The 12,262-nt window shown below is 43.2% G+C and overlaps 1 non-coding gene across 1 annotated transcript; it reads right to left on the bottom strand.

Annotated features, from left to right (window-relative positions):
- Positions 1 to 7,545: 7,545 nt before the first annotated feature.
- LOC135278141 (U6 spliceosomal RNA) lies at positions 7,546 to 7,653 on the bottom strand. Its single transcript, XR_010345698.1, has one exon. It is a non-coding gene; the product is annotated as a U6 spliceosomal RNA (small nuclear RNA).
- Between the last annotated feature and the right edge of the window lie 4,609 nt (positions 7,654 to 12,262).

The following is a 12,262-nucleotide window of genomic DNA, read 5'->3' as shown; positions in this document are numbered from 1 at the left end:
GTGCTGACGCAAATGCTTCTCATGCTTGGAATCTGACTTCTCTTTCTGCTGCATCAAAAGTCTGGCTGGCAGCAAAAGTCTTCTGCTCTTAAGGGATCATATGATTAGACTGTGCCACCTGGACAATCTAGAGTAATATTCCCTGTCTTAAGGCCTACGACCTTGATTATAACTGCAAAGTCCCTTTTGCTGTGTAACATATATTCACAGACTCTAGGCTTAGGATGCAGGTGTCTTTGAGGGAACATCCTGTCCTGTCTACTATGCATAGTGTGTCCTGTGTTTGTGCCACATAGTCCTGGGTACTGTACATACGGCAACTGATTTAAACCTCACAAAAACCTTATGACTGGCACTTTGCATATCATAACCATCTTACAGATAGGGACCAAGGAAAAATGCTTAAATAACTTGCCCAAGGTCATGTAATTTTTAACTATCACTGGTGAGCTTCAAATGTAGGGTGAGAGAGGGAGACCCTGTCTCAAAAGTAAATAAACAAATAAATAATTAGCATACAGGCTTTTCCATCTATGTAGAAACAGGACACAGAACTTCAGTCAGCTGTATAGCATCTGTGCCCTTAAGAATGATGCATAATGGCTGGGTGTGGTGGCTCACACTTGTAATCCTACCACTTTGGGAGGCTAAGGAGAGCAGATTGCTCGAGTCCAAGAGTTTGAGACTAACCTGGGCAACACGACAAAACCCTATCTCTACAAAAAATAAAAAAATTAGCTAGTCATGGTGGTGCTGGCCTGTAGTGCCAGCTACTCAGGAGGCCGAGGTGGGAGGATCACCTGAGCCTGGGGAGGTCAAGGCTTCAGAAGGCCATGATCAGGCCACTGCACTACAGCCTAGGCAACAGAATGAGGCCCTGTGTCTAAATTTTTTTTTAAATAGAATGGTGCATGATTTTTTAATAATTTAAAAATTTTTGAATTTTTAAATTCAAGTTTAGAGACCAACCTGGGCAACATAGCAAAAAACTTTTAAAAATTAACTGGGCATGGTGGTACATACCTGCAGTCCTAGCTATTCAGGAGGCTGAGGTAGGAGGATTACTTGAGCCCAGGAGGTTAAGGCTGTGGTGACTCATGATCACATCATTGCACTTCAGCCTAGGTGACAGAGTGAAACCCCATCTCAAAAAAAAAAAAAAAAAGAAAAGAAAAGAAAGAAAAAAGAAAAAGAAAAAAAGGAGGAATCTCGGTTCCTGGTGACATGACTGAGTCATTGAATCTGACCAACCCTGAAGCCTGCCCTACCACTTACATAAGACAATAAATCTCCTTAGTCCATTTTCTGCTGCTATAACAGAATACTACTGACTGGGTAATTTATTTAAAAAAGAAGTCGGTCAAGCACAGTTGCTCATGCCTGTAATCTCAGTACTTTGGAAGGCTTGAGGTGGGAGGACTGCTTGAGCCCAGGAGTTTGAGAACAACCTGGGCAATGTGGTGAGACCCCAGTTCTACAAAATATTTTGTAAATAGTTGGGCACTGTGGCACATACATGTGGTCCCAGCTACTCAAGAGACTGAGATGGGAGAATCACTTGAGCCTAGAATGTTGAGGCTGCAGAGAGCCATGTTCACAGCACTGCACTCTAGCCTGGGTGACAGAACAAGACCCTGTCTAAATAAATAAATAAGAAGTTTATTTAGCTCACAATTCTGGAGACTGAGAAGTCCAAAAGCACAGCACCAGCATCTGGTGAGAGCCTTCTTGATGCATCATAAAATGACAGAAGACATCACATGGCAAGAGGGAAAATGCATGCATATCAAGCCAGATCTCCCTTCCTCTTATAAAGCCACCAGTCTCATTATGGGAGTCCTACCCTGACAGCCTTATCTAATTCTACACTCCTCCCAAAAGGCCTCACCTTCAATCAACCTATGAATTTTGAGATTAAGTTTCTAACACATGAAATTTGGCAGACACATTCAAATCATAACATTAATTAAGTCCATTTGAGTTGGGGTTTGTGTTACATTTGAACACATCCTAATACAAAAAGGAAAGGATATTTATTCTAGTTTAAAAAGAGCAAAGAGAGTAAAGGAAGAGAGTAACGAAACAGCATGACCCCTAGGTAGAGCTTCAATGCAATGACTTGCTTCAATTTTTATTTTAGACAGGTCACAAAAGTATTAGAATGGGTGAGAAATGACTGGGAGATGGGTTAGATCAGCAAAGAAATTGTGAAAACCTAAAAGACATTGAGAGTAGGAATAAAGAAAGGGGACAAATAGAAGAGACAGAGATTTCAGGAGGCTAAATCCACATGGCAAAGTCACATATCGAAAGTGAGGAGTGGAGTAGAGGAGGAGTCAGGGCTCATGCCCACCTTCCTAGCTTGGGTTCCTGGCAGTCTGTGGCACCACTTGCTGAAATAGGGACTACAGATGGAGTTCCATTTTCGACATGTGGAGTTTCAGGGGCTGTGGGATGTGCAAGGGTTGCTTGGCAGGTACAATAATGTCCCACATGGTGCTGTTAAACTTTTAAAATCAATTGCCAACATTTTATGATTAAGTTTTCACATAAATCTAATTTACCCCTTCTCTTGAAAAATCCAAAGATCAAACCAAGTAGGAACACCATCAAGTAGATTGTTTCCTTTGCTCACCTCCTTCAACTTCCGCCACCTTTCAATGGGTTTGTTATGAACGGTGTAAAAATGTGTCTTCACAGTCATCAGACCATATGGGCAATAATAAAAAATCGGTCAGGAAAACCTCATACACTGCTATCAAACAGTCTGGCACTATTTAGTGAAGATGAATATGTACATAACTTATGATCCAGCAATTCCACTCCTGGGTGTGTAATCCAGAGTAGTGGTTTATAACCTCCAGTACACAGATCCTGAGTGAATCTATGGATAGAATTCAGAGGGTCTAAGAAGTTGGATGGATAATAGTTCCATCCTCATTGGCACCAACTTCTAACTAAATTTAACCATTTCCTTTGTTTATGAAGGTAGGCAACAAACCACAATATTAGCAGGGCCTGTGACTTTGTAACCAATAAATATTATAGGTAATGTCAAATTCCATTTATAGTTGTTGCAAATACATAAAAATTTCTTCCACACTTATCACTACTTCAAAATTACATCTCTTACACCCTCCATTAGATATTGTTATTTAGTGCCCTAATAAAGAAGCATGTCTATTTCTTTATTTCTTTTTTAAAATGCTTTCTTTTATATTTAATTATTCTAGTTCAATTTTTCTTTCTTTTTTTTCCCCAAGACACCAACCAGGGATCTAGTTTAATTTTTTCATATTTGTTTTTTGTATTTTGATGATTCTAGTTAAATTTTTTCTCTGCATTTGTTTTCTTTGCAACCCTATGTATTTGCTTTAAAACATTTGGGGCCCATAGGCTCACAAGATTTTGAAAGGATTTTAAGATACAAAGAAAGGTTAGTAATTAGAGAAATTCTTCTGGCAGAACCAGGAGACATCTACAAATAAATTCAAACAGCTTTGTCTGTAATAGTCAGATGGACAAAAAAATCAAGGCATTTTCATGTAATAGAATAGCATACAAAAGGGAAGTGAATTGATTACTGCAACTGCATTAATGTGGGTGATTTTCAAAAACCTAAAGTTATAGCTAACAATTATGTAACAAAATAATAAAATTAGTTTAAAAAAAAAGAAAGGAAAAGAAAAATCAGAAGATCTGACAGCATTGGTTCAATATTCCCACATGGTGAATTTAAACTATGCCTGTGTTCTTCTCTTCACCACAATCATATCTCTCCTCACCTCCTACTCTGGCCCCCTTAGATCTGAACTTGCAGTCCCTCTGATGTATGCAATTGACATGTTAGAACTGAGCATCACCCCCTGAATCAAGTTCCCATCACTCACATATACCTTACTTCCTAGGTGCATTTCTAGTAGCATGTGGAGCTCCTGCCACCTGCCTACCAACACCAAAATCTCTAGTCACCATGCCACCACCAGGCCACAGTTCCCTTCTTCCATAGTTGGGCTTGCTTCTACAGCTCTGTCCCAAAAGGGGTCTCCAGTTTCCAGGTCTCATGCCTATAATACCTCAGACTTCATCTAGTATTTTTCTTCTCCTTTGTCTATTTTTCCTCTTCCTACTTCTAATAAGAGTAGGTCTATATTAAATGAGGAAATGAAGAGTCAGAAACAGAGCAGCCTAGACAAGTCCAACCAGGCTAAACCAGGGGAAGCTAAAGGTGACAGCCTTTGTCCAAGTGTCTGTGTGCACACAGGCTTGCGTGGCACCCTAACTGCAACTGTGATGGAGGCAGTTATGTCACACTTCTACTTTCTTTTCTTAGTCCCTGTTGCCTAGCACACCCACCAGCCCCTGTGGACCTCCCACATGCACACTCACGGCACGTGCTCACGTGCACAGTCCCCTCCTACTGACGAAAACCTTTCATCTACCAAAACCTCCTTCCCTTCTCCAAAATAACCTCTTCTCTCACCAACAATATTGCCAAATATTTTTCTTTTTCTATTTTTCCTTTCTTTTTTTGTGTTTTGCACCTTCAGCTGCACTAAACATCTATAGGAATATATGTTACTCATACAGGAGTTGAACTTGAAAATTCAGTAATTTGAATTAAGAAGTGAGTAAAATTGCCCGGACGCTGTGGTTCACAGCTGTAATCCCAGCACTTTGGGAGGCTGACGTGGGCAGATCACCTGAGACCAAGAGTTGGAGACCAGACTGACCAACATGGAGAAATCCCGTATCTACTAAAAATACAAAATTAGCCGGGCATGGTGGTGCATGCCTGTAATCCCAGCTACTGGGGAGGCTAAGGCAGGAGAATCACTTGAACCCGGGAGGCAGAGATTGCAGTGAGCCAAGATCATGCCATTGCACTCCAGCCTGGGCAACAAGGGTGAAACTCCATCTCAAGAAAAAAAAAAGTGAGCACAATTGAACCCCACTGTGTTAGTATGTATGGCCTAGTATGACAAGATACCATAGACTGGGTGGCTCAAGCAGTAGACATTTATTTCTCACAATTCTGGAGCTAGGAAGTCCAAGATCAAGGCACCAGCAAATTCAGTGTCTGTTGAAGTCCGACTGCCTCGTTCATAGACAGACAACTTCTCACTGCTGTGTCCTCATATGGTGGAAAGGAAAGGGCACTCTCTGAGGTCTCTTTTATAAGGCACTAATCCCATTCATAAAAGCTCCACCCTTACGACTTCATTACCACCGACAAAACACCAGCTCCTAATACCATCACAGTGGGGATTAGGATTGCAACATAGGAATTTGGGGGAAGTCACACAAATGAATTTGGGGATACATTCAGTCCATGGTACCTGCTAAAAATGTCAGCATCATGAAAGAGAAACATGCTAAACTAGACAATTACTAAGAAGTATATATGGATTGGAGGAACTACCTACCGTCAAATGCATCTCTGAGCAGCCACTGGACAATTTAAGAAGCTACTCTCAGTCTTTTATCTCATGCCCAAGTTACACCAAGAACAAAACGACTGAATTCTCTAGCACTAATCCTTGGTTGTCTGTACACCAAAGCCTGATGTGTACTTTTTTGCCTGAAAGCAGGCTGTTCTCATCAGCAGTTATATCCAGATCAGGCCAGCTTATGAACACTAAGGAAACAGAAGCTCTTCACTTCCCTTACCTTCAATTACTGCTTCCTCTCTTGGCTCTGAGAGTTAGAAATGAATCTTATACAGAAAAATGTGTCTTCCACCGATTGGCCATACTTCTGCTTATGTTTAGAACAATCCCATCTTCTTTCCTCCATTACCAATAGTATCTTACGGGTCTTAGATACTTTTTAACAGAGCATTGATAACAGGATTCGTGGTGGTAATTATGTTTTGGTAATGGTAATAGTGCTATAATTTCATTTAATTAGCAACAATATGAACGAGTTAAAAAAGAAATGCTAAAATGACAATAATAAAATTGAAAGCCCACCACCTTCACATACGATTTCCATTTTTCATATGCTTCATTAAGACAGTCCATATTAATTATTTTGTATTCTTTATATTCTTATTATTACAATATGATAATGATGAGCAAAACATCTGTACCTGGTGATGGATGGTGGAGTGGGTGGGTGGGTGGCTGTTATGGGTGAGGTGGCCATCATTCACACCACATCTTTTTTTTTTAATATTTTAATTTTTCCTTTTTTTTTTTTTTTTTTTTTTTGAGACAGAGTCTGGCTCTGTCACCCAGGCTGAAGTGCAGTGGTATGATCTCAGCTCACTGCAACTTCTGCCTCCCAGGTTCAAGCAATTCTCATGCCTCCGCCTCTTGAGTAGCTGGGATTACAGGCACCTGCCACCATGCCCAGCTAATTTTTGTATTTTTAGTAGAGACAGGGTTTCACCATGTTGGTCAGGCTGGTCTCGAACTCCTGACCTCAGGTGATCTGCCCGCCTCAGCCTTCCAAAGTGCTAGGATTACAGGCGTGAGCCACCACACCCAGCCGTACCTGATTTATTTAATTGCATTCATTTATTATTAGTTTATCAATACAATATTAATCTCTAGTGACTGCTAAAACTCATGGATATTCCATTAAAATAGCAACTTAAAATACCATCCTTCTAGATTCTAAACAGAGAATATAACATTTAAGTCTTTGCTTCCCAACTCTCATGGAAGGCTGAGGTTTGAGAAACAGCACTCATGCAGAATTGCATGAATGCCCTAATTCAAGTGTCTATTCCATGCCTCCGCAAGCAAGTTCCTGGGTGTGTTAGGCAAGTTCCTGCCTAACTTGGCCCTTTTTATTTGTTTGCTTGTTTTTGCTTTTTGCATCTTTTTTCCTTTGGCCCTTATTTTTTGACTGAAATCAGCTGCGTCAAGCTCTTCATGCACCTCAGGTGATGCTATCAGAAATTGTCACGTCAAATCTCAAAATGAGAAAAAAATAATAAAGACACGTGTGAAAATGTTTATCACTTGAAAACTCACCAAAGAAACGTAAGCAACAGCGAGATGACTGTTTTTGTTTACCGCGTTAGCAGCAATTTCTTTTTAATTGATAATGAATACATTGCTAGGCAATCACAAGTGGTGTGGTCGGGCTGGAGTGTCAAGCATGACAGGGATAGCAAGAGGTAGGGACCTGATCCGTTCACTCATGTATTCAACAAATATGTATTAAGGTCCTACTGTGTACCAGACACCAAAATAGATAGTAAGGAAATAATGGTGAGCAAAAATACATACGATTCCTGCTCTTGTGGAGATACAGTCTCGTGAAGTAGATGGCTGCTAATCAATAATTACACTAATTAATCTAAGCTGGGTGTTCTGCTCCAGGGACCACTAGGTGTCCTCATATCCATTCACTCTATCTACAATAACAGAGCTCAGGTACACAGCTAGGCAAAGGCAGCCAATATAAAGGCTACTTTTCTGAGCCTCCCTTACAGCTGAGTGTAGCCATGTGACCAAGTTCATTCATTCGTTCATTCTTTCTTTCCTTATTTTCCCTTTGCTTTCTCTCCTTTCCTTCTTTCCTTTGTTTCTCCTTCCTTCCTTCCGTTTCACAAATTTGCATGTCATCCTTGCACTAGGGCCATAGGTAATCTTCTCTGTATGATTCCAATTTTAGTATATGTGCTACAGAAGCTAGCACGAGACCAAGTTCTGATCAGTAAAGGGTGAGTAAAAGTAATGAGTTCAATTCCGGGGTCATGCTCCTATAAGAAGCGGCTGTTTCCTCCCTTTTCTCTTTCTTCTTTCCACTGGCTGAAATGTGGATGTGGCAGAGCATCCTCCCAAAGCCTGCTAGGGAGCCCAACAAGGCAGAAGGATCCTGGGTTCCCAACATCAGAGCCTCAGACAAGTCCTGGGCTGCTTAGGCCCACAGCGGATTGTGACAAAAACTAAATGTCTGTCATATTAAAGTCATCAGGTGCCTCTGTTTCAGCATCAGACCTATGTCCTAACAGATGTCCTGGAAAGAAGAGAGTTCTATGAGAAGGCACAGTGAAGGATCAGGGATGGGGTGAGCTTATCTGAAGAGTTGAGGCTAGAGCTCAGATTGATGGGTGGCTGTATTTAACTGGGCTGGAGTTTGCAGTGGGGTGGGGAGGAATGGCCTGGAGGAGGCTTGTTTAAAGAACTAAACGAAGAGGCCTGGAAGGGTGGCTCACACCTGTTTTCCCAGCACTTTGGGAGGCCGAGGCAGGTGGATCACTTGAGATCAGGAGTTCAAGATCAGCCTGGCCAACATGGCAAAACTCCATCTCTCCTAAAAATCCAAAAAATTAGCTGGTTGTGATGGCATGCACCTGTAGTCCCAGCTACTTGGGAGGTTGAGGCAGGAGAATCGCTTGAACCCAGGAGGCAGACGTTACAGTGACCTGAGATCACACCACTGCACTCCAGCCTGGGCAACAGAGCAAGACTCTGTCTCAAAAATAAATAAATAAATAAAAATTAATAAAAGTATAATACAAAATATAGTATTTAAAAAATATAGTACATTGCAGCAATGTTTGTAGCAGACAGCATGAACAAGCCGTAGCTGCTTGCCTCAATGAAGAGGATGCATGCCGTAAAGGAGAGAAGGATATGCCACCCCAAATATGCCAGTTTGGTATATTGATTATTTTGTTTGTCCTGCCATTTCCTCTCAAATTTGTTGTTCTTTGTCTAAAAAGTATAAAAGCATCTGGCTTTAGCCACCTGTTCAGACTTCAATCTCTTGTGAATGTCTCCATGTACATGTAAAGCTAACAAAATGTGTATGCATTTCTCTTGTTAATCTGCCTCATGTCAGTTTGGTTTCGAGAGCCAGCCAAAGAGCCACATAGAGCTAAAGGGGAATTGAAGGTGATCTGACTCCTCTACAGTCACAAACATGTTGACTAAAAAGAAGACAGATGTAAAAGAACACATACAGTGTACCTTTATTTATAAGGTTCAAAAACAAGCAAGAGCAGCCTGTATCAAACATATGTAAAACGTAACGTTCTGGCCAGGAGCAGCAGCACACACCTATAATCCCAGCACTTTTATCACAGGATCTCTGGGGTGTCGAATTTTCTGGCTGGAAACCTCCGTGGCCAGGGTGCCTTTGCCCAAATTTTTGCATGAGTTCTTGTCCTGCGTTCAGGTATGCAGACAAGTGAAGGGTGAAGAAAAAGAGTTTTGTTTAGTGTTAGAACACAGAGAAGTGGGTAGCTCCTCTCTGCAGGCAGGTCTTCCAGTGGAGTATTCAGCTCTTAGCAGAGAGGAGGCCCTGGAGAGGGTGGCTCCTCTCCACAGCCAAGTCATTCAGACGTCTCTGCAGGTCTCTGAAGCTCTCAGCAGAGAGGGTAGGTCCTCTCTGCCAGTCGGTCCTCTCTGCAGCTCTCAGCGGAAAGGATACTCCACTCTGCAGCTGGTCTCTGCCCTCTTTGTCCTCTGGCTGTCCTCAGCCCTGCTCTGGCTGAGCCCAAGTCTTTCATGGACTTCAGAGGGGAGGAAGTGTGTGCCAATTAGTCCATGGGTGGCCACAGGCCAGCTGGAAGAGGCACCACAAGTTTCTACTCCAGTCAATGGGACTGGCAGCCCTGCTCCTAGCCTCCAGGCCCTCTCTGGCCTCAGGGTGGGGCCTTACTGGGGACCCCACTCCCTTCCACCCAGGACTCTGCCTCCTGCTGTTATTCATGGCCCTGGTGCTTGGCCCCAACCCTGCTCTGAGCTCTGAGATCAGAACAGATATTGGAAGTAGAGAGAGGCCAGGCAGTGGGAACAGACACCCTTGAGCCTGCAGGGACAAGGGTCCTTCCTGGGGTGCCTGAGGGTGCAGGCTGCAGAGACACCTGGGTCCTGTGCCTGGGAGGGCAGCAGCAGCTGCACCCAGGAGCTCCCACTCCTCCAACTCAGAAGAGGCAGGGCTCCCGGTTGCCCCTGGCTCCCGCCTGCATCATGGAGCAGGAGGCCCAGGTCTGCAGCCTCAGGTCCTGCAGCTGCAGTAGCACCTGGGAGGAAGACCCTGCCTGTTCTCGGCTCCTCCAAGAGGACAGGGAGGCTCAGATCCGCAGCTGCAGTCTGGGCCACTGTAGCCTGCTCTGTAGAGCAGGAGGCCTGGGTCTGCAACTGTGATTTGGGTGGCTGCGGCGGCATAGAGAGCTCCAGTCCCACCTCAGAAAGGGGAGGGCTCCCACCGGCTCCATGGAGTGTGCAGCCCCAGCTGTGCTTTCCTGCTGCAGCAGGAATGATGGAAACAGCCACTGCCATCACTTTGGGAGGCCAAGGCGGGCAGATCACTTGACATCAGGAGTTTGAGACCAGCCTGGCCAACATGGTGAAACCCTGTCTCTACTAAAAATACAAAAATTAGCTGGGCAAGGCAGCGCATACCTGTAATCCCAGCTGCTGAGGAGGCTGTGACAGGAGAGCTTCTTGAACCCAGGAGGCAGAGGTTGCAGTGAGCCGACATCTCACCACTGCACTCCAGCCTGGGCAACCGAGCAAAACTCCATCTCAAAAATAATAATAATAATAATAATAACAACAACAACAACATTTTATGGTTTTCTAAGAAAGAAAAAAATGCTGCTAATTAAACCATGACAAACCATCAATTATGAGCACAACCCCAACTCAGACATGCTAAAATATGAAAAGAGAAGTTCTCAGGCTTAGTAAAATTAGGTATATCATTTGGAGATTCATACACAGGTGGTAAAACTTTTTTTAAAATACAAAAATATGGCCAGGCCCGGTGGCTCACTCTTGTAATTCCAGCACTTTGGGAAGCCAAGGCAGGCAGATCACGAGGTCAGGAGTTCGAGACCAGCCTGGCCAACACAGTGAAATCCCGTCTCTACTAAAAATACAAAAAAAAAAAATTAGCTGGGCATAGTGGCAGGTGCCTGTAATCCCCACTACTCAGGAGGCTGAGGCAGGACAATGGCTTGAACCCACAAGGCAAAGATTGCAGTGAGCTGAAATAGTGCTACTGCACTCCAGCTTGGGCAACAGAGTGAGACTCCGTCTCAAAAAAAAAAAAAAGAAAGAAAAAAATGCAAAAATATTATCATAGAAATCAGGATGGCCCTTTTCCGGTCGGCGTGGTTAAAAAAAAAAAAAAAAGATAAAAAAAGAAATCAGATGGGGCCACTTCTTGAAGCAAGGGCTGGATTGGCGTTGAGGAAGGGCAAACAGGAGGGGTGATGAAGGCCTCTAGAGAGGAACACTGCATAATTTCTGACCTACAGAATAGCTTATGATGATTCCTTAAGCTGTGTGTACTAGTACTGCACACTTTTCTGCATCCTGCTATCGAAAGAAGAGAAAAAAGAGAGGAAGGAAGGAAGGAGGGAAGGAGAGAGAGAGAGGGAGGGAGGGAGGGGAGAGGAGGAGAGAGAAGGGAAGAGGAGGGAAGAAAGGGAAGATAGGGAGAGGGAGTAAGGAAACTTGACCCAGTGAGAATGGTCAAAATGATCAAATGATCAAAATGGGAAAATGCTTGAGACTGCAGAGGGAAGAGCAGGTGCAAGGGAGCAAACCTGGAAGCTGGAAGACCAGTTAAGTGGCTGTGGCTTTAATCTAGGTGAATGGTCTGAACCTGACCTAGGTAGCAACATGAGAATAGAAGAAAGGGAGCAAATAAGGAAGATGCTTGAGATTTGAAATAGCATGAGCTTGGATCTGATTTGATAATATTGGTTGGTTGAATTATGGTTGCAATAATGTAAGTTTGATTATCATTACCATCTTCATAGAGTTTGTATATGGAGAGATTGCTATGTTATAGGCACTGGTGATTTACAGCATTGTATTGTTAATCTTCACAGCCACCTGAGATGGTAAGTATTAACTGTAGTTTAGAGATGTGGAAACTCTGAGCCAAGATCGCACCTCTGCACTCCAGCCTGGACAATAGAGCTAGTCACACAATTAGTGGCTGAGCCAGCATGCAAAGCCAGGTCAAAGAGTGTTCTATCAGCATTGCCATACTTTATTTGCCAGTCCCCAGATATTGCACTCAGGTAGCAGAATAGCTTTTCTCTGTATCTCGTGCACAAGGATTATATTACTGGGTATGATGCTTTACCCAACTTTCAAAGTAGGCAAACAACTTAATCTGCTAAGGTATTCTTCCTCCTGTACCCTGATTCTGGTGGAAAAATGTTCCTGAACCCTCTGCCTCCATGCTCACCATAAGCTGTGGGGACAGAAGCACAGTGTGAGACACAGACTCCATCACACCTTCTTGGCTGTGCAAAGAAGTCAGACAATGTTCGAGT

Source organism: Aotus nancymaae, unplaced genomic scaffold (assembly GCF_030222135.1).
Source record: "Aotus nancymaae isolate 86718 unplaced genomic scaffold, 86718_ANA_hifiasm-v0.15.2.pri h1tg000036l, whole genome shotgun sequence".
NCBI lineage: Eukaryota > Metazoa > Chordata > Mammalia > Primates > Aotidae > Aotus > Aotus nancymaae.
Note: the sequence above shows the minus strand (reverse complement) of the source record. Positions and strands in the feature narration are given on the sequence as shown.